The following is a 22,656-nucleotide window of genomic DNA, read 5'->3' on the forward strand; positions in this document are numbered from 1 at the left end:
ACTTCCTTACCTGTTCCAATCTTTCTCCCTGAATTACCCAATTACCTTCTATCTTTCTTCTTTTATCCACCTGTACTACTAATATTTTAGACTTATTTCCATTAATTTTCAATCCCCATTTCCTCGCAAATAGCGTCACTGACTCTAAGGCCCTATTCATCGCCCCTGAGGTTAGCGTCATCAATAACACATCATCCGCAAATATCAGTCCTGGTACTTCAAAACCATTAATTACTGGTACCGCCCAATTTTCTGCCCCAAACCCCTCTAAAATATCGTTGATAAATAAAATAAACAGTATTGGCTATAACTTGCATCCTTGTTTTAAACCCACCTTGGACTCTAATGGTCCACTCAGTCTCCCTTCTCCCAATTTTACACAAAACCTGACAACCCTATATATTTCTTCCACTGCCCTCAACATCTTCTCCGAAATCCCTAGCCTGCCTAATTTCTCTAATAGGGCCTCTCTATTCACCTTGTCAAAAGCTTTCTCAAAATCTATTGCTGCTACATAAACCGTACTTCTAGCCATATTCTTATACTTTTCTAAAATAGTCTTTACTATCATTATATAATCCACTGTTCTTTTCTTTTTCCTAAATCCCCCTTGGTAATCTGTCAAAATTTCATTTTCTTCCGCCCACCCGCTTATTCTGTTCGCTAAAACCCCAGTATATATTTTACTCAAAGAATCCAACAGAGATATACCTCTATAACTGTTCACATTGTTCCTATTACCCTTCCCCTTGTATATAGGGCATATAATTCCTGTTTCCCATTCCTTAGGGTAATTACCTCCCTCAAATATCCTATTGAATAGTTTAACCATGCCCTCTATCATTATCTCATTTTTACTAATTTCCTTCCAAAACTTGTTATTTATACCATTACACCCCCCGGCCGACTTCGCTCTGGCTCTGCTTATCACTCTCAGGATTTCCTCTCTTGTGATTTCTTTATCCAGGTCATAAATTGCCACTCTCCTATTCCTCCAAATTACTTCTTCTCCCGAACCTCTCCATCTATCATCCCCCTTTTTTCCTAGTAACTCATCAAAGTGCCTGACCCATGCACTTCTTCAATACTCGTTCTCTCTATATTCCTTCCACCCTTAATAATTTTATTAATCTTATCCCAAACTCTCTCAAAATTATTTGTCTTGCAGTCATTATTTATGGCTTCCATTTGTTCCTCTAACCACGTCTTTTTTGTCTCAGAGATTTTCTTTTTATACTCCTTCCTCAATCTACAGAAAAACTCCCTTTCTTGGCTCCCACCTTTCCTTCTATATTCTCCTAACGCGTCCATCACCTTCCTCCGCATTCCTTCACACTCCCTATTAAACCATTCTTCCCCCTCTTTCTTATTTCCCTTTCTAGCTTTCGCCTTCTGCGCTATCATCTTTATTGGATGTAGCAACAATTCCAAGGCTTTATCAGTATTATTCTCTTCTAACGCCCCTTCCCACCCATATTTCAGAAGATGTAACTCCTCTTTAACTACCCTATTCCAATCCCGGCCCACCTTCTCTGTCCATTTATACTTATTATAACCACTCCCTCGTTTATCATTGTCTCATCTTCCTTCATTGTACACTTCTCTTCCTCCCTTTTCAGCATAACCCTCACCGGGAAATGATGTGATTCAATCCAGTCTCTTATTTCCATTCGTACAACTTCCTCAATCAACCCTTCCGAACTTAAAACCATATCTATCACACTACCACCCTTCTCAGTAACATATGTCAATTTCCCAGTCCTGTCACCCTCTATCCACCCATTCAGAATATACAAATTTCCCACAGCACACATCTCTAGGAGCTTCTCTCCATAGCTATTTGTAATTTTGTCCTCACTCCTTCTACTTTCCAACAAACACATTCCATCCTCCCTACTATGAACTGTGCTCTGTTCCCCTATTCTCGCGTTCCAATCCCCAAATAACAACATATCCTCCTCACCTGGGTACATTCCCCTTATCCTACCAATATCCACCAATAACTCTTCAAAAAATATTTATTTGCATATGCTGAATTACTAGGGTGGCAATAAACAAAAGCTAGATTTATTTTCTTCCTCCTTCCCTCACTCCCTCCCAAATTCAATCTCAGCCATATGGTTTCCATCATATCAGTCTCTATATCCTCTACTCTTTCACTAATTTCTTCCCTAATTAGAACTATCATCCCTCCTGGTGCTCGTCCCTTATTCCTCTCTTTTCTTCTATATTTATATTTTATCTAAACCCCTTCCATGAAATCTCCCTCCCTGTTTCCAACCACGTCTCCAAGAGTGCCACAACATCAAAACTTTCAATTACTTCCCGAACGTTCTTGTTTCCTAATTTGTTCCTTAGTCCCTCAATATTCACACATCCTATTTTCCAATATAGTTATAACTTTCCCTCCCTCCCTTCTTGGTCTCCCCCTCTATTCTTACTTCTAGTAGTTATCGACCTCTCGTCCTCTGTATCCTCCATCCCTTTACGTACTTTTCCCCATATGTCTTTTAAGCTCTTACTTCTGACTTTACTCATAATTTTTTTTACCTTCCTGTCGATCTGTCTCCTCTTGACCTTTCTTGTTCACTACACCACTGCACCCTGCTCTCACCGCTTCTTGCTGCTCACCCCCACTCACCCCCTCACTATTTTGGACTTCTGAATCCACCTTCCCTTGTCCTTTCTTGCTCACTGCACCGCTACACTCTACTCTCCCAGTTTCTTGCTGCTCACTCTCACCGTCCACTTCACTATCTTGATCTTCTGTCTCCCGGCTGCACTGCCCATTCTCTTCTGAGATGCTCTCCTCTCCTGCCACGTCCCTCCTCCTCTTCTTTTCTTCTTTCTTCTTCCCATCTTGCCTTGTCCTCTGACCACACTCAACCCTCTCGTTTTCGTCCATTTCCTTTAGCTTCGTCACTGAATGTACTCTAACCCATCGCCCGTTTGTCACCTCCAACCTCAGACCTCTTATTCGGGCCTTTAGCCCCTGGTTCCTCGCTCTCCATAGGTGCCTATTCAAGATCTTCATATTTTCACTTCCTTCTCTTCCCATGTCTCCTTTCACCCCTATTTTCAGTCCTTGTAAATTCTTGCTGTTACCTAACACAATTTCTGCCATTAAGGATGAGCACAATTTAACCCTAATTGGCCTCCGACCTTTGGTTTTACCAACTCTCTCTACATCATCTATGTCTATCTCACTAAAGTTTATCTTCATTGTATCACGTATAACTTCCACCAACTTAGATATCAGCTCAATCTTGCTCTCTTTCGCCCCTTCCTCAACTCCATATATAAATATGGCTTTTTTCAATCTCTCCTGCCTGTACCCCTCGACTTCTTTCTTCATCTTCATCACCTCCTCTTTCAGATGTTTCACTTCCCCTCTCAATAACTCGATTTCTTTCTCATTATTGTCTAATCTCCTGCTCGATTCCTCTGTCTTCGTTTCAAGCCATTTCTTCATGTTCCCTATCTCCTTTCTCTTTGCTCCTTCATCATGTCTTTTATTTCCTGCACCTTATCCCATTGACACTTTTCCTGCATAACTTCACTTACAACCACCCTGAGTGCGGCCAAGTCCTCCGTACTATATTTTCCACTGGTATTTGGGCCTGGGTTTACTTCCACCCCCCCAATAACCAGTAGCACCGCTATCACTGTCACTACCAGCACCGCTTCACTCATTTTTAATCCGTCCGTACTTATCACCAATCCACTCCTGGTCTCCTTCTTCTGCCTTGCCTGCCATTTCCCAATAGCGACCCGGTACTGTTCAATGCCGACCATGTTTACAGCACGCACTTCACTACGCAACCTCTCTCCTCGACCGCTCGAGCTAGACGCAGTTGGCAGTATTACTGGAACCGGGGTAGCTCAACACCTCCTAGATTAAGGCCTCACAACCAGAGCCATTTACAATTAAAGCCGGAAGATACGCTTGGCAAGCTGTACCAATCTGTCAAGCGGAGGCCGAGAGAAAAGGGGACGTGTCCGATTCTGAATGACTTCACCCATATTCACTACAGACCAACACGATGATTGTGATAAATGCACACTCTTCGTAAAATGGTACTAAGAAACACACATCAGTAAATTCATTCACTGAAGTTAGAAATACACATTTTACATGAATAAAAACAAAACACTTTAAGAACAGTACTCACAAGCTCGATTATTGTGGAGCGTTGAAAGCTTCCTCCGTTTAGTGTTTTTATCCTCACTGCTGACATAACTCGTGTTCTTCATCTGCTTTCAGCACTTATTTAACAAGACATTGGAAAATGTAGACAATAAAAAATCTATCGCACCATTATTGTCACGCCCACAGTGACGGCGTTCAAATCAGAACTGTTGATTGTCATCTCTTCCTAAAGCAGCTCAGGATAGAGAAAACAGAAATTCTTTATAAATTTTACAACCCAGATGGTCTTCGTATACCACTGTTCTGCAAACACACACAATACAATGTGATGGCACCACTAACCCACCTCTTTGAAGTTCTTCAAAATAGGGATCCCCTGTTTCATTACTCTGCAGTTGACCTAAACAAGTGTCGCAGCTTATCCTTCTGGATTCTGTCTTTATTGTATATCCAGAAATGTACAGCATATTACCCCTGACATCTCCAAATGCCCACCAAAAAATTCACGTGTTAAATGTGAGTCTAACTTGTTTATTATTTCCATATTGAGCCCAATAACATCTGTCTTGATGGAATCAGACATTTCTAACTGGCTACAGCCAAACCTCACTTTTCCACACCATCACCATCACCACCACCACCGCAACCCTAGAACATCCTTAATCCTAATTTTCATCTCACTTTCTAGGGCTTGAGGTGCAGTAACATTGTAGTTACAACCAATAAGCTATAAGTACTGACTGAACCGTCTTTCTGAGTTATCATTTGAAAGTTCCTTGACAGTAAATAATTTGCTTTCACAGTTCCAAACGAAACTTTTTGAGCAGGGCCTTACTCTTTTTCCTTTTAGTGCTAATAATAATAATAATAATAATAATAATAATAATAATAAACACCGGGCGAGTTGGCCGTGCGGTTAGGGGCGCGCAGCTGTGAGCTCTCATCCGTGAGATAGTGGGTTCGAAACCCACTGCCGGCAGCCCTGAAGATGGTTTTCCGTGGTTTCCCTTCAAACCATGAAAATGCTGGGGCTGTACCTTAATTAAGGCCGCGGCCGCTTCCTTCCCATTCCTAGGCCTTTCCTGTCCTATCGTCGCCATAAGACCTATCTGTGTCGGTGCGACGTAAAACTAATAATAATAATAATAATAATAATAATAATAATAATAATAATAATAATAATAATAATAATAATAATGTTATTTGCTTTACGTCCCACTGACAACTTTTACGGTTTTAGAGACGCCAAGGTGCTGGAATTTAGTCGGTCAGGAGTTATTTTACCTGCCAGTAAATCAACCGACACGAGGCTGGCGTATTTGAGCACTTTCAAATACTACCGGACTGAGCCAGGATCGAACCTGCCACGTTGGGGTCAGAAGCCCAGCGCCTCAACCGTCTGAGCCAATCAGCCCGGCCCTTTTAGTGCCAAGTTCGAATTGTTGCCTTTGTCCGACTCTGGCCTTCGGTTCAGAGGGTCCCGGGTTCGATTCCCGGCCGGGTCGGGGATTTTAACCTTAATTGGTTAATTCCAATGGCACGGGGGCTGGATGTATGTGTTGTCTTCATCATCATTTCATCCTCATCATGACGCGCAGGTCGCCTACGGGTGTCAAATAGAAAGACCTGCACCTGGCGAGCCAAACCCGTCCTGGGATAACCCGGCACTAAAAGCCATACGACATTTCAATTCATTGTTGCCTTAAACATATGAGCCAAGACAAAGAGTTTACTATCACTGCTTACCTCACGATACTCTACGAGATTGTGAAGCATTTTAATATATTTATTTGTACACATTTAACACTAACACTACAAGGAGTGGTTCCTATATAATTTAATAAATATGCATTTAGTTGAGACCCCTTTGATATTTTACCATTTGCTAAACATGTCATTTCTTTTGCCAACACCTGATAACATATACAGTGACATTCATATTTTGGTGAATTTTGAGTAAATGCATTACATTTGGCATATCATCCATCTCCTTGTTTAATCTACTCTACATTTCCAGGCTCCTACCTTCAGGATCTTTTATTAACACTTTTCGATGATAAATATTTTGGCAAATTTGAGAAAATAATTGGACATGCAACAGGGAGAAGCTCATTAGGTTTAGTTGGTAGTATAGTTACGTTGACTTTACTATTACAAATGAATGGATGAAAACCATAACGGTATAAGTGACATTTAAAAAATAAGTGCAGGATGTAACTCCGGGAGGATGTATCCTTTCACCAACAAAGAGATACGACAGCGGTAATATTCTGTGCTCTTGTGATGGGTGGTATAACTACAAATAGCATGCTTTATATGAGTGTTAAAATGTTTAAATGCCTTTTTCTCTGAATGACCAAAATGCTACTTATACCGTTATGGCTTTCATCCATTCAAATGTTATCCCCTGTTGAAAAACTTTCGTGTATAACATGTTTTATGCATACGACTGAATCCTTCCAAGGTTCCCAATTATCCCGTTTAAAATGAAAAACCCATTTTTGTTTTAATTCCTCGTCTGAAGGAAAACTAAACAAGGTACGTAACAAAACGCTTTTTAATGCTACAGTTGTTACAATATATGAGAACACATTTCAGGGTATCTGCGAATACACGAAACATTTTATTGATGAGCCAAATTCAGTCCGCACCATCACAAATGATAACGTTATTGATTTAACGACCCACTAACTACTTCACATTATTTCGATATAGGCTCTACGTATGCTTACTCTATCACTTATCTTGTTATATATAGGTACTCGAACATTTTCGTGAAAAATTAAACGAAACACGAGACGAAGTTCACTAGACATCATCATACACGGAGAGATCCCGCGCTTTCACCTTGGCCTCCACTGGACGTTGCCAAACCTATAGTCGTCCCCGTGTAAGGACGTACCCTAAGGGTGCAACCTTACCCTTTCTCCCCTGTAATATTAAGGTATTGATTTATAGTGACTTTTCTTGCTGTTGGGTCTTTTTCAGTGTCGGTAACCATACAGTTTAGGGACCCTACTTGCCGATACGACGTCTTACTGTTACCGTTAATCTGGCACGTTGGCAACGTTCAGTATCTGTTCTAGCGTGAATTGCGTGTTGCCACCGGATTGCCTTTAAAGTCACTAGCATTGTTTTCCTTGGCAACCGTGAGAGGTGTTGTTTGAACTTCAGCAAATAGTTTGAAGTTTATTTACTGGTATATTTTGAAGAACTTTGTGCCTCCAGTCGCTACCTAATACTTACACATTACGATACGCTTAGTCGTGTGCTCCGTGTTTTCAGTATTTGGTTGTGAGGATTCTTTTTTTCTTGTTTTAGTGCTAGTGCCGTGTGTTATTATGGCTGCCTCCAGTGGAGGTGATAGCCTTTTGTTAGGAGATAAGTTAGTTGTCGCGCAGGAGGAAGAAGTTCGGATGCAAGACGAATCTTCTGGAAACCTGGCAACTCAATCAATTTTGACAGACTCACAATTATCACAAAATTCTAATTCTAATGGTGTCAATGTACTGCCGCCTATGGAACGTGAACAGTATTCCCATTCACACCTTGGACCTTATATTGTGTACGTTGAATCTCTGGAAAACAAAAATTTAGTGCAACTCCATCCTATGGCCCTTGGGAGACATTTTTATGAACGTAATATTCCCGTCCAGTCTATCTCCCGTAAAGGTCGTAATCGCCTACAAATAATTTTTAATAATGCGGGCCAAGCCAACGATTTTCTGTGCCACCCTCTGCTCACATCTCTACATCTTAAGGCATACATCCCGTCATCTAATATTTTTCGTGTAGGGATTATTCGAGATGTGGATAAGAACCTTTCTGAAGACGACATTCGACTTTATCTTACTTCAACCGTACCGGTTAAAGCAGTACAACGTCTCAATCGTCGCATTGTTTCCAATGATGGTGTTGGTTATGTCCCCACTGGGTCAATTAAAATTACTTTTCGAGCCCAAAAGTTGCCTACACAAGTGTCTCTTTTCCAAGTCTACTTGCATGTTGAGCCTTTCATTTTTTCCCCTGTTCTTTGCAGAAAATGCCTCCGATATGGTCATACACAGGCCCAATGTCGTGCACAGGTAGCACGCTGCGGGAAGTGCTCAATGGAGCACGCCACCGATCATTGTACATCTCAAATTGCAAAATGTGTGTATTGCAAAGGCCCACATCCAACGGGAGCAATAACTTGTCCGGAACACAAATACCAACAAGAGATAAAGAAGGTCATGAGCACGGAACATATCTCATTTTAAGATGCTAAGAACAAGACTTCCCTCCCTCATTATCATCCGTCTCAACACCCCCAGGATTTTCCCCCCCTGGTACCAGAACAAGTCTCTTCTTCCCCTGTTCAAGATTTTTCTAGAAAACGTAAATTTACACAAGCAATCCAGAAATCTGCCCCTCCGCCTTTGACTCCGGGTTATGATAGAACTGGTTATCTTGCCTTGGTACGCCCTGACCCTGGTTCTACGGGCCGGGTTCCATTTTCTTCTCCTCCGCCTGCTACAACACCATCTTCTCTTCCCACAGCATCACCTCCCTCTACTTTGGGTCCTAGTTACCCGCCCCGATCCCACGATTCTCAACTGTTAATACAAAGAAACCAAGTACATCAAGAAATCCAACAAATCTTATTCTTGCTTCTTCAGAATGTGGGAGGAGAGTCTCCCATTTCACCGGTAATTTATCAACTACGAGATCGCATCGCTCATATCCTTACCCTATATGATACGCGTTTTGCAGTGGAACGCTAGAAGTCTTTTTCATAAAAAGCATGAACTTCAACTGTTAATTCAGGAAACATGTGCTAACATCATTATAATACAAGAAACGTGGTTTTATGCAAACACCCTTTTTCATCTTCCTGATTTTCGTGTCGAACGCCTTGATACTAATGGAAGTGAAGGCCTTGCCATTTTTATTCATAAGTCTATTCCATATGTCCCCTTTCCTCTGACGCATTTCATTCCAAATACTCTTGCTTTAGGTATTATCGTGCGAAATATATATTTCATCAATGTGTATTGTCCTCCTGATGTTTATATCTCTACCTCTCACTGGTCCCACTTCCTTACCCAATTTGATTCCATAGACAATGTTTTTCTCTTTGGTGATTTTAATTGTTCCCATACTGCCTGGGGTAGTTCTAAAGATACATCTAAAGGGACAAATTTTCTTACGGCAACTCAATCCCATCACTTTACCCTTTTAAATGACGGGTCCCCAACTCGACTCACCCCTCCTGGTTCACCCCCTAGTTCTGTTGATCTTTCGCTCTGCCATGACCACATGACTCCTAATACCGTGTGGCATATACTCAGTGACACTCATCTGAGTGATCATTTCCCTATTATTATTTCTTTTGGTGTTTGTAAACCACCCTTTTCCTCATCCCCACCCTCTCAGCTCAGTAATATTCGGTCTTTCCGAAATTTAGATAAACAATCGTATTGTAGTTTCCTTCACACCCATTTCCTTCAATACACGCCCAATACCTTAGACTATCCTACCCTTCTACGCATTCTCTCTTCATATGTTGAGACTTTCCATCCATTCAAATTTATCCCCTCCCTCTGCCCCCGTCCTTATCAGAAAATACATTGGTGGGACGACGAATGTCACAAGTTAATACTGCGGCGAACAGCTTTATTTAAATTGTATCGTAAGAATCTGACACTAGCTAATTATTTAACATTGAAACGTCATAATGCATGTATCAAACGCATATTTAATGCAAAGAGACGCGAGTCTTGGAAGACCTTCATCTCCTCTCTTAATCATCGCGTATCTGCAACATCCCTTTGGAACGCCATTCGCGCACTTACCCGTGTTACTTCTGTACACCCTGCGCATTCGATTATTCTGCCTAATGTCCTTCTTTCTTTTCTATATTCTATAACACCTGACTTCACAATTCCGCCTACCTTTTCTTCCTTCCGTCCCATATCCCCCCAATTTTCTGTTTTACTTCAACCCATCCAACTGTCCGAATTACAGTCCGTTTTACAAGTAGTTCGTAGTTCATCTCCTGGTCCTGATAGTATCACTTACACTATGCTCCGACTTTTAACCCATACCGGTCTTCTTGTCTTACTTTCTCTTTTTAATAATATCCTTCTCACCTTACAGGTACCGGCACAGTGGAACAACTTTCATTTAGTCCCAATTCTTAAACCTGGGAAAGATCCCTCTTCTCCTTTAAGTTATCGTGGCATTGTTTTAAGTTCCTGTGTTAGGAAACTCTTTCAAAAAATTCTACTACGGCGTCTTCTCTGGGTTATGGAGAAACATCAGATCCTTCCTAAATATCAGTATGCCTTTTTTAAAGGACGTAGCACACAAGATCCACTCAATATTTTGTTGACTGATCTCCTACTAGCTAGACATCGTAAACATAGCACTATTACTGTTTTTCTTGATATTCAAGGAGCTTATGATTCCGTTCCTTTACACCTATTATGGTCTTGCCTTGATTCGCTTGGCTTTCCCTCTGCTTTTATTTCTCTATTAGAACGCCTATATACTTCTCGCACTCTCATTCTCAAATCCCCCTACCCCCCGTTTCCAGGAAGACACGTTTCGCATGGAGTCCCACAGGGTGATATACTAAGCAGTATCCTCTTTGCGCTTTATATGCGAGATTTAGAACGTATAATTACAAAGAACGCACGAGTTTTAGCTTACGCAGACGACTATGTTTTATACGTATCACATGATAGTGTTGATGTGTGTAGGAGAAAAATAGAATGCGTCCTTCATGAGGTTGCTCTCTGGTTACATGAACATGGTTTCTCACTCTCGCCTTCCAAATGTGCTGCAATCCTATTTACCCATACTCGCGCACCTAACCGTTCTCCTCTCCTTCTTGATCGTCTTACTATCCCCTTTGTTAATCAGCATCCCTACCTTGGAGTCATATTGGACCACAAATTATCATGGACTCCTTATGTGGTCTCTCTTCAACGTAAAACTGATCGTTTTATTTCTATATTACGTACGATCACCCGTCGAAGTTACAGAGCAACTATTCGATCCTTACTAGATTATTGTGCTCTTTTTATCGACACCGCTTCTGCTACTACCCTTGCACGTTTAAATACAATACAATACCGCGCACTACGTGTCTGTTTAGGAGCACTTAAAACTACACCAACCAATGCCTTATTAATAGAAGCCGGTGAACAGCCTTTAAAGATTCGGCGACAGACTATAGCCGCTAAGTATGTCCTCAAACATTTTACTGTCACCCGGTCTCAGCTTATCCCCAAGCTACGACTTTTACATTCTTATTATTCTTTCAAATCTCCCCGTGGAAACCGTGTCCCTGCTTTATATACCGCATTTCGTTCTCTTATACCAAGAGAAGATGAGCTCCTCCGTTTACCCACATTGCCTTTATACTCTATCCCTTATGACAGTCAGTCCTTTTGTCCTCAAGTAATTATATCTTCTTCTGAATCATTTTCTTGTCTAACACATTCTACTCCTCTTTCCCCTCTTGCAACTAAACGTATTCGACTTTCCCTCTACATAAGGGAAGTAAGTATTTTTACTGACGGATCAAAATCAGCACACGGCGTTGGAGCAGCCTTTTATATCCCCCAACCGTATACTCTCTCTGAGTTTTCCCTCCCTTCTGCCTTTTCTGTTTTTACCGCCGAATTGTTTGCTATTAGACAAGCCCTCATTACCATCAGGTCACATGCTTATGATAAGGTTACGATTTTCACGGATGCACAAAATGTTCTGCATGCCTTATGCTCGCCTCTCTCTTCCCCTAATTGGTACTTATATAGCGTTAAGTATCTCTTATATATCCTTACTCGTTCTGGTGTTTATATAACTCTAGTTTGGGTTCCCAGTCACTCTGGTATCATGGGGAATGAGACTGCTGATCAGGCAGCTAAACGAGCATCACAACAATCCCCCTCTCTTTTTCTTGCGATCCCCCCTTCTGATCTCATTCATGAAGTGCGGGATATAGCATATCAACATTGGCAGTCCGATTGGAATGAAACGTCACGAGAAAAGGGATGCTTTTATCATCAATTACAACCTGTTATTACTCTTAAACCGTGGTTTTATTATGGTACGTACTCTCGACGCCATATCACATCTATTATACGTCTACGTTTTAATCATGCCCTTACTCCCCAATATAAAAATCGTTTTCATCTTCCTCCCCAACTTCCTGTGCTTGTGGCTTGTCTGATACTGACAGTAATCATCTTCTGTTACAATGTCCTGCTTTTGATGTTCCCCGCCAGCGCTTCCTATCCTCTTTGCTTAACATGGGCATCCCCTTCCCCACAAGTATTTCGTGTTTATTATCCTCTCTAACTCCTACTCTTGTGAACAGCATAAATCAGTTTCTTGATGAAGCACATATTATATTATAATCCTCTGACAGTCTCTTTATGCTCTCCCTTCCATTGCAAAATGTTTATCATAATTTTGGTAGGATATAAATCTCTTTACCCTCTGTCTATATGTTATCATCGTTCCTTGTGTGACTCCTATGGAATGTTTTTTTCCTTTTTTTCTATCTATTACTTTTTAAAGTACAATACGAGTGATACATGTGTCAGTGTTAAGTAATTAATGTTTTCGTGACTGGACGATAACACATGAGTCCAACCACACCTTTCAAGAAGAAGAAGAAGAAGAAGAAGAAAGTCACTAGCGATACATTTGCGAGAATATTTAAAGTATATTTTCTTTTTCTGTGGGATTGTAAATCTATCTGGCTAATACCAGGTAAGTAGAATTGTGGCATGTTCGGATAATGCATTTAATAACATAGTTTGCGTGAAATGATGAGCACATCATTTTATTAATTACGTTCCTATTTCGTCCCATACTTATACGAACAGAATTCGATTGGGATGTCTAAGAAGGAAGAAAAATCTGCAAGAACTCCTCCGAAAAGGAAACCTAGGTTACGTCCTTTACAACCATCAGGTCAAGAAATGCTTGTACATTGCTACGAGCAATTGAAACACGAAGACGACGAAGAAGGTATCAGTCGTAGTGATACGAAGCTAATGGCAAGAGTTGTATTATTAACTGGGGTAAGTGTTCGTTTTTATCTTGTTTCTATGATAAGTTTCTGGCATAATGACAATCAGTTGAAATGGAGCAGTATTTCATTCTGAACCTAACCTAACCTGATCATGTAGGCCTAGGCCTATACCATGTCTTGTGTCGACTTCGATACGGTTTGTAGACTTAACCTTTGTGTATTCCTGTTGACGTGTATGTAATATATTTCTGTGTGTGTATTCTTACAGTGTAGTTTCGGTTTAGTCCGAAAAGTAATAGGAAATTTCAAGAAGAGAGTTGAGTTTTCTACACTAGGTAAACGCCGGAAGCGTGAACATCCAGTGACCGGCATAGACAGTTTTTCTAAGGAAGCGATAGCAAGGTTTATTTATGATAAATTACATAAAGGTAAGGTGGCTTCATAAGGAATCTATTGCAACATTATTTATAGAAATTGGCACGCAGGTCAGATAAGCTCCCAGAAATGTTTTGTGCATATATTGTCATACAGCTCTTTTGAGTCCCTTGTAACTCTCTTTTTTCTTCCCACAGGAGAAGTCGTAACTGTAAGAAAGGTTTTCGACCACATGAAAGCAAATTATGACACTTATTTGTACAAGGGCTCCGAAACATCATTAAGAAGAATTTTGAAGGCCATGGGGTTTGTGTGGAGTAAAGGTGATCCCTATGCGTATGTTAGAGAAAATGAAGACATTTGTTTTAAGAGATCCTGTTTTCTGAGGGAATACATGCGTAATAAGGACAGTGAGAAACCAAAATCTGTTGTTTTCTTGGATGAGACTTGAATTTTTATGAATGGTGAATATATATGTTATATATGACATTTTATATAAAAAATCTTGGAATAATTTATCTTCATCAAGTGTCTTTGGTTTCAATTGTGCATTTCTCTTTCAGGGTCACCCACATACTCCTGGAATAAACCACACAAATCTGGACATGATGTTCAAGGAGTAATTCGTCGACCTGTGTGAGGGAGGAAGACTGGTTATTGTTCGTGCTGGAACGAAAGATGTCTTTGTACCTGGTATGTTCTTACTTTATTTTACTTCATTTTATTATAGTGAGGTGATCTCTCTTTACATAGTTATGAGGGTATTTAGGGTTTGTAGTACAGATGTAGGGGGGGGGGGCACATAAGTCTCTAATAAGACCCCAACTTAAGTACAGTTCCTGTGTATGAGACCCTCACTAGGATTACTTGATTTGAGAACTGGAAAAGTTCAAAAGACAGAAGCACGATTTGTTGTGGGTGATTTCTGACAAAAGAGTAGCGTTACAAAAATTTTGTCGGGTTTAGGCTGGGAAGACTTGGGTAAAAGGAGACGAGTTGCTGGGCTAAGTGGTATGTTCCGAGCTGTCGGTGGATAGGTGGTGTGGAATGACATTGTACATTACGTTTCAGTGGTATTTTAAAAGTAGGTAAGATCACAGTACAGTGATAAAGTTGATGAAAAGTGGGGCAAATATTTTTTTAAAGAAGGGAGTTAGGGATTGGAGTAATTTACCAAGGTAGATGTTCAATAAATTTATAAATTCTTTGCAATTATTGAAGAAAATACTAGGCCTATCCCTGAAACTACATCTTCCACCTGGGCGACTGTCCTAAGTGCAGATCAATGGTGACTGATTGATTGAAATTGACTGGCACTAGATTGGAAGTGGCATTATAACTTACCGCTCATTGAGCTCTGTATGTGGTTTTTGATTTTGACTTCTCCACTGTTAAGGGATCTCTTGGTTATTAAAGACTTGCAGGTATTCACTTTAGGCCAATGATTAACCTTAGAGAGGTACTTCAATCAAAACTTACTCAGTGTATTTTCATATAATATTACTGGATATTTGTATCAGTAAATTACTTGTATTGTAGGCCTATTTATTATGTTTATTCTGCATTCGACAATCTCCACCTGAATCAGTGCTTGATACCTGACTGTTAAACACCTTCCAAGCTTCTTATTTCTTACTGCCTGATATAGGTTCAGTGTTCGCAGCAATTACATTTGTTCTAAGGTATTGAAATGGGTGTTTATACGTATATCTTTAATGCAAGTGATCGTGGACTTCTAATAGGCCTACTAATGGAGACACATTCATGAGAGATGTTACGATAAAGTAGTGTAAGTAGTAATTCATTGACCTCATCATCAGGTGACTTTGCTACATAGTAGTTGGTTTCACTTAAAATCAGACAGCTTTTTGTATCGTTCAACAGAAATCATATTTTTAGGGGAATACTTTTTTTAGAAGAAATAACTTCATACTAAAACTTAAAATTCTTACAGGTGCTGATTTGATATTTGCTACAAACTTGAAAAGAAATCAGGATTACTATGGTGCTATGAAGAGCGAGAAATTTCAGATGTGGGTGAAAATGCAATTAATCATAGGATTAAGAAATATAGGACCCTGTGTTGTTGTAATGGATAATGCACCATATCACTGTAAGCTTGTTGAGCATCAACCAACAACGAAATGGAGGAAGGATCAATTAGTGATAATTATACTTCATTGAATATTTCCTTCTACTGAATGATGTTTAATGATGTTACAGAAATTAATTTTTATTTTTCCTTTAATTTACAGTCATGGTTAAGGCAGAATGGAGTTTCTCCACCAGAAAATGCTACAAAAGATGAGCTGCAAAGTTGTGTAATATGAATCGAAGTCACTTAAAGAGGTACAGAAGCATGTGAACATAAGTTTAGATAATGTTGTTTACACTCGTGTATTTGACTTCATGTATGCATAACAATATTTCTCTGTTTCTTTAAAACCAGGTACATTGTTGACGAGATGCTGCACACTGAAGGCCATACTGTCTTACGACTTCCTCCATACCACTCATTTTTCAATGCCATCGAATTTGTATGGTCTGTGGCAAAACAGTATTATAACAAAACACTGGCTTCAAGACCTGGTCACGGATTGGACAGAGCTACAGCTGTGTGGAAAGAATCTCTTGATCAGGTAGGCCAAGTGGAAATCTTATTTACTGGATATGGGCAAGTGGAGTTTATAATATACTTGTCAGGTTGTGATACTTCAATATTTCTTATAGGTGACAGCAGAGATGTGGAGAAATGAAGTGAAACACACTGAGAAGAAGATTGTCGAGTTATACAATAATGAGGTGAGAGATCTTCCCGAAGTGGAGGAACTAGTCATTCATCATGGAAGCAGTGAATCAGAGGAGGAAGATGAATAAGATGATGAAGAAGAAGGAAGAGAAGCCGAGGAGTTAGCTGTACCATTGTAAGAGCCATTCCATGAGATTAAGAATGTTATAACTTTGCTTGGAAATAATACATTTCTGATTGCCCCGTCCTTTCAGATATAACGAAATTACATTTCAAAATTGTGGGAATTGTGTATCTACATGTTACAGGGCGGTATAGATGTGCAGGTGGGGATCAGTGTCCAATCGGAGTGAAATTATCTAGAACTGCTGTGGCGCAATGCGCGGAGGAGCGGGCGGGGGGGGGGGGGGTAGAGAGAGAGGGAGACAGCACTCTGTCATCAATACACGATGTAAACATTGTACGCCTGTTAAAATACTGACATAACTCAAATTTTATACACTGTCTAATGGTTTTCCACAGTTCTCTGAAAGTCACAACTCACATACATACTGTATATATATAGAGAGAATTACATATAAAAATACCTGTGTCCACAATAAGTAGCCCACATATTAAATATAAATCAATTTGCTTTACGTCGCACCAACACAGATAGGTCTTATGGCGACAAATAGGATAGAAGAGATAGGAAAGGGCTAGAAGTGGGAAGGAAGCGGCCGTGGTCTTAATCAAGGTACAGCACACGCATGTGTCTGGTGTGAAAATGGGAAACCACCGAAAACCATTTTAACGGCTGCCGACGGTAGGATTTGAACCCACCATTCCCCGAATGCAAGTTCATAGCTACGCGACCCTAAACGCACCGCCAACTAACTCGGTCATCTTTGAAAATGTCTTTTTCTATCAGCAGAGGCTTTTTTTAAATCGTCGTATTTTGTATAGGCTACAGGAGATGTACAGTAGCCCACTGGTTTTCTGATTAAACATCTTTTTTTGCTAGTTGCTTAACGTCGCACCGACACAGATAGGTCTTATGGCGACGATGGGACAGGAAATAGCTAGGAGTGGGAAGGAAGCGGCCGTGGCCTTAATTAAGGTACAGCCCCAGCATTTGCCTGGTGTGAAAATGGTTTCCCACTATCAACTTTTAGGGTTTTTTTGAGACGTCGAGGTGCTGGAATTTAGTCCTGCAGGAGCTCTTTTATGTGTCAGTAAATCTACTGACACGAGGGTGAGCACCTTCAAATACCACCGCACTGAGCTCGGCCCTGCCAAGTTGGGTTCAGAAGGCCAGCGCCTCGACCGTCTGAGCCACTCAGCCAGGCGTGGAGGCTAGAGAGCTGAGTTTAAGTAATTGTCGAACATCAACTAGTTATAAAGATACTGATTGATTAAACTAATACAGTAATTAGAATAACCTAATTGCCTACCTACTTACAACCTAGGTACTTTGGAATTGTGTTCTATCTTTTTAACACTGCAAATAAATCCATGTATTGTTTAAAACTCCCTGTAAGAAGAGGACAGTGAATGCGAGTAGGTATTATTTTCAAATGAGCTGAGCTCGAGAGTCCATTATAGCATACGATTTTTTCAGTGTACCATGACTCTCTATGTATTGCTTCAGAGGAAGTTCAGCTCCGAAGTCCAGTGTACCGATAATGAACCGTGTGTGTGTTGTGTCTCACTGATCCGTGACTGCGTACGATTCTCTCAGTGTGCCATGATTCACTGTGTCTCGCTGCAGCGAAAGCTCGGCTCCCCGCCAGTGTCCAGTGTGCCGATAAGGAGCCGTGTGTGTCGCGTGGCTCACTGAGCCGTGATTGTGCATGATTTGTGTGCCGTGAGCTTGCCGTTCCTGTGAATCGATTCACTCGGACACTTGAATGAATCGATACACTGCTTCGAATCATGCACTCAGTAGCCTACATTAGTACAGGTACATAGTACATTACCATTAAGATAGATAGCATTGCAAAGTAATTCGTCTTTACCATAATAATAATAATAATAATAATAATAATAATAATAATAATAATAATAATAATAATAATAATAATAATAATAATAATAATAATAATAATAATAATAATCGTTTGGCCTCAGCTACCGTGTGCAGACATTTCAAGTTGACGCCATCTGGTTGTCTGCTCGTCAATTTTGACGTTCCGTTATACTCTAGGCCAGGGATGGCGAACCTTTTCCAACTAGTGTGCCATTTTAAGTCGGGTTTATTATTCTCCACTGTTGACTGTGCCACTTGTTATTTTCCTTTAAGAAATGGCTACAACTTACAACCCCCTCCCATCCGCGACTTCCTTTCCAAATTCCAGTTATTTCATAATATTTATTTATTCATTTATTTATTTACTGATTTATTTACATTTTAGATATCTTGTAAATATAATTGTTTGCGTGTTGCAGGGTCGTATTTTGCAAATACTGCAAAAAATACATTTTTAAATATGTAAGTTTTTGGAATAAGTTACCGGTACCTAATATTATTTGTAAAAATATATATATTCTAATACGCTCCCATTGTAACATAGTTCGTCATTAAAAATTATTACCGGGCGAGTTGGCCGCGCGGTTAGGGCGCGCAACTGTGAGCTTGCATCCGGTAAATAGTGGGTTCGAGCCCCACTATAGGCAGCCCTGAAGATGGTTTACATGGTTTCCCCATTTTCACACCAGGCAAATGCTGGGGCTGTACCTCAATTAAGGCCACGGTGGTTTCTTTCCTACTCGTAAGCCTTTCCTTTCCTATCGTCACCATAAGACCTATCTGTGTCGGTGCGACGTGAAACAAATTGTAAGAAAATAAAGATTAGATATAAAAATTTAAAAAAATACGAATATTTCCAATGGACTTCACTTCCTCCTTTAGCTTCATTATCTTTCCACGGTGTCGTAGTTCGTATGCTCAACAATTTTACTTATTTCTCCCTCATCACATTTTCACAAGAAAATCGGAAAAGGGCCGATGACCTTGGATGTTAGGCCCCTTTAAACAAAAAGCAAGCAAGCAAAATAAAAAAAAGACAGCTATCCTCGCTTGTAAGGTCACATCCATGCTTTCATCAAAACATACTGCATACATCTGGGAGTTATCCAAATTACTTTTCAATTGCTCCGAAACTTCTTCACTCAATCTTATTATTCTATCCTTGACAGCAGTTCAGCTGGCTGGCATTCCTTTAATTCTGTTAATTGTTTGTTAGGAAAGTTCTCAAATAATGTGTCGGACGTCAATAAGACAGTTTATTTCAAGAACTCACTGTCAGAAAGCGGTTTCCCATGCATGCTGTACTATGCAGTGAGACAGATATAACAGCCACACTGATATTATTCCTCGGGTCGAAATATGTTGTAAAAGAATTAGTTTATTTTGTGTAAAGTGCGATATTTTGTGAAACGAACTCTCTATCTTCATTTGGCATGGAACAAACATTTGAATGATTAGTCCCGAAATGGCGCTTTGCATTAAATGTAGGGAATACACTTGTTTCCGAACGCAGGCAATACATCTTTCTATCCATCCGAATTCCCTTGTCCACTGTTCTTGAAAAATCCAGTCACTAACTTTGTTAACATTTTTTCGGCACTGAAAACATGTTTGCAAGGTCCGTATACAAAACCACCAGAAAACGACACTTATCTCACTTGACTTTCAGACGTATTAGTGTAGCAGTGTTGCCATATTGCACGTCCGAATAGAACAAGTATTCAGATTTTCGATATTTATTTCTTATACGTGAAACACTATAAGATATGCATTGTCTGTAGTACAAGACGTATATAAAAACATTATTATGTCCATGTGGCGTGCCACCGATGTCATGTTCGCGTGTCACCCAGTGGCACGCGTGGCATAGGTTCGCCATCCCTGCTCTAGGCCCACTAGATGGCAGAACGAGTAAACCGAAACTCTCTTGGGCGTCTGTGGCTGAGATTTAATTAATTTTGTCGGGTAAACACCAAATGTGTCACCAGAGATCTTTTACATGCCGACATCGTACGCCATGAAGTGTCGAATGGACTTTTTTCTACCCTTCAAAAATCCGACTACCTCTGCCGGGTTTGAACCCGCTATCTTGGGATTCGGAGGCCGTCACTCTACCACTGATCCACAGAGGCAGCTGTCTTTACCATGAAATACATCGTCGTCGTACATGACTGAATTACTATCAATATATCTTAGAGAAACTGTAATGTACATGAAACCGAAATTGAGTTTAATTTCCACGATACCCAATACTCTGTTCAAGAGTCTGTACTGGCTTGTGACAAAACCACTGTATTCTTCCGAAAACCACTGATAGGGACAGGTTTGGTTGTGATCCACCGAAAACAAATTATAATGACCGGTTAGGTAGTGATCCATCGAAAACCACTAATTGTCGCGGGGTTAGGTTAGGTTCGACAGGATTTGTAATTGAGCGACTGTTGTCATTGAAAGCAATGTCGTGACGACTGAAGGCAATAAACATAAAACTGAATCCATTGGTCTACAAAGTTTTCATTCAGTAGATATGCTAGGAACTGGCGAACCAAAACCGTACATACAAAGTTTACAGGAATCAATAAAACATGATATTAATTCGTGGTACTCACTATTCTTTAAAGGGAAGAAATATCCAGTCAACAATAGCTGCAGTGAACATGCTTTTTCACTATTATTGTCTGGCCCCATGGCTAAATGGTTAGCGTGCTGGCCTTTGGTCACAGGGTGTGGGTTTGATTCCCGAGAGGGTGGGGAATTTGAACCACCGTTGGTTAATTTCTCTGGCACGGGGGCTGGGTGTATGTCGTCTTCATCAACATTTCACTATTATTGTGTAAAATAGAAACTTACTAGTTTTGACAAGTACAGTATGTTCAACAGCGACTCCTGAATGATGACGGGCAGGATGTCCAACCTCACTAATCTATGTTCCAGACTATTTCTACTTAAAAAATTGTATTTGTCCTCTAATGTGATTTTGCAATTTTTGCTGAATATTTATGTGGCTGAAATGAAGGTGGATTAGCTACATGGTCTCCTTTATATAGGAAGAATAAAACCCTCTTCAGGAATGCCAATCTCAAAGTCCATAGTCTTTTTAGCGTTGTCACACAGCCGAAATTCACTTTAGAGGTAATTGTAAAAAGTCATATATAGGCTCTACAGATACATAGTACATTACCAATTACATCTTGATTGCTATGAGACGCACACTGCATAGCGGTTTTGCTCTATAGATAAATCATATTATAGTGAAAAAAATTTGTTTAAAAAAAATCTGTCTGGCATGAAGGTCCAGAAGGAAAATACTTTCATTGGAATTCTTATTTATGTGTTCACCACCCTAGTAGGTTTAAATATATTTTATAAATACTTTGTAAGACCCATTCTCGAACATGGATCTGCATGTTGGGATGCGTACAGGATGGGTTTAATAAATTCCCTAGAGAAAGTTCAAAGAAGAGCGATGCGTTTCGTAACTGGGAATAGGAGGAATACCATTAATTGGGAAAGTCTTGAATCTAGAAGAACTAGAGCTCGCCTGTGTGGTCTTTATAAGAGCTATACGGGAATGGCTGCTTGGAGTTGTATTAGGAATAGGTTAGAACCTCCCTCATATTTATCGAGAAATTATCATAAGCATAAAATTAGGGCCAGAAACCAGCATACGGATGTGGGCAAGTTTTCCTTCGTCAACAGGACCATAAGGGATTGGAATAAATTACCTGCGGCAGTCTTTGATAGATTCCCTTCTGGTATCAAGTCATTTAAGAAGACCATTTGTGTAAAATGAAAAGTAAAAGTTGTAAATTACGGGCACTGAATTTGTGATTTTCTGCTTGGTTTCGATTGTGAAACTGGGAGGCTTTTTCTTGTGGTATTCTCTTTCCAGGGAAGTGCTTGCTGTACTCATGTTTTTGTAATTGTTGTTGTTCTTGGTTAATTAACAATGTTTTTAACTTTATTTTATTATCACTTGTAACATTAAGCTAGTAGTAAGCTCAATCTATAGTTTTGTAAGCCATAGTAGCAAGTATTGGAAATAATTAAATTGTGTATGAAACTGTACATGATGCTGGATTTAGATGACTAGTAGTATTTCTTGTAATATTTTTTTTCCATGGAATTCCTTTTTGTACTCGAGTTGTAGTTGTTGGGTAGTATGTTTTAACTTTATCATCACTTGTAGTGTTAAGCTAGTAGTAAGTTCAATCTATAGTATTGTAATTTGTAGTGTTAAGTACTGGAAATGCTTAAGTTGTGTGTGAATATGTATATAATGACACTGGATTTAGAAAGTTAAATTAGTAGTATTTCTTGCTTGTTGTAATGTTGTTGTTGTA

The sequence above is a fragment of the Anabrus simplex genome, chromosome 8 (genome assembly GCF_040414725.1).
Source record: "Anabrus simplex isolate iqAnaSimp1 chromosome 8, ASM4041472v1, whole genome shotgun sequence".
Taxonomy (NCBI): Eukaryota; Metazoa; Arthropoda; class Insecta; order Orthoptera; family Tettigoniidae; genus Anabrus; species Anabrus simplex.